General features: G+C 43.8%; 1 pseudogene; it reads left to right on the top strand.

The window, feature by feature from the left end:
• The first annotated feature begins 451 nt into the window (after nt 1–451).
• Nucleotides 452–625, top strand: LOC129707601 (U1 spliceosomal RNA; annotated as a pseudogene).
• Nucleotides 626–1473: the final 848 nt, after the last annotated feature.

Raw genomic sequence — 1473 nt, 5'->3', positions numbered from 1 at the left:
GACTGTGGCTCTACCGCTATGCCACCATGCCGCCTTGAGCATTATGAGATTTTCAAATCTGTTTGGATGGAAGATTATTGATTTTCCAAAGAGTTTTCTAATGGTTGGAATGGTGAGAACAGAAGAAAAGAATTGTAATCAGCGGCTGGTCATTAAAACAGCCCACAGATCTTTACCTTCTTAATCATCAGCTAAATTTCATTTTACAGTTATAGAGCATTTATAATTTCTAAAGGTCATGTGAGCAGGAGCGTTTCCTTGCAAGCTGGCAGATGAGATGTATGCAGGGGGTGCATTCTACAATGGTGCTGAGCCTGTATTGATAAAGCACTAATTAGGTGACCTATTGAAAATCTAACCCTTTCCTGCAGTTCTAATTAATATCGTTCTGCCACTCCAAATCGACACACAAACCTTCAAATCCTTTCAAGAGAACTCTAAGCCCCACACAATATACACCTGGCAGGGGAGTATCGGTGGTCATGCTGGCCGCTCTCCCAAGGCGAGACTATCCCATTGCGCTTCGGGTGTGCTGATGCCTGCAAGTCCCCAAATGCAGGACATCTGACTGCCAAATTTGTGGTAGGGGGAGTAGCCCAGTCCATCACGGGTTCTAACTTCCCCACCATCTAAAAGATTTACAGGAGTCGCAACCTCAAAAAGGCAGCCAGCATCATCAGAGACCCACACCTTCTCTGGCCACACACTCATTTCAGCCCTGCCATCGGGAAGAAGGTACAGCAGACTGAAAACTGTAACCTCCAGGTTCAGGAACAGCTCTCCCTACAGCCATCAAAATATTAAATATTACAACCTCCAAATATGCTCTGAACTACATAGACTTGGGGACATTTACACTATTTGCTGTTGTGTGTGTGTGTGTGTGTGTGTGTGTGTGTGTGTGTGTGTGTGTGTGTGTGTGTGTGTGTGTGTGTGTGTGTGTGTCTGTGTGTGTGTGTTTGTGTGTATATATTTCATTGTTCTATCTCGACATATGATTATAAAACACTCTTGATTCTTGACTCTTGGCTGCGTCTGCATAAGGGCAGCACGGTGATGAAATGGTAGAGTTGCTGCCTTACAGCGCCAGAGACCCGGGTTCAATGCTGACCACTGTTAGTTACTGTCTGTACGGAATTTGTACATTCTCCTTGTAATCGTGGGTTTTCCCTTGGTGCTCTGGTTTCCTCCCACACTTCAAAGGCATACAGGTTTGTAGGTTAATTGGTTTCGGTAAAAATTGTAAATTGTTCCTCGTGTGTAGTATAATGCTCGTGTACGGGGATGAATGGTCAGTGCGGACTCAGTGGGCCAAAGGGCCTGTTTCCGCACTGTATCTCTAAACTCTAAATGTAACAAAAGAACAGCAGATATAGAAATATTCAGTCAGATAATCAGCACTTGAAAGTATCTGTGTGATAACCATGTCCCTCTTCTCAAAAATACTCCATAAATTACAATGTTCTTTCAGAA

This window comes from Leucoraja erinacea, chromosome 21 (genome assembly GCF_028641065.1).
Source record: "Leucoraja erinacea ecotype New England chromosome 21, Leri_hhj_1, whole genome shotgun sequence".
Lineage (NCBI taxonomy): Eukaryota > Metazoa > Chordata > Chondrichthyes > Rajiformes > Rajidae > Leucoraja > Leucoraja erinaceus.
The sequence above is the reverse complement of the archived record's forward strand: the minus strand, read 5'-3'. Positions and strand labels throughout refer to the sequence as shown.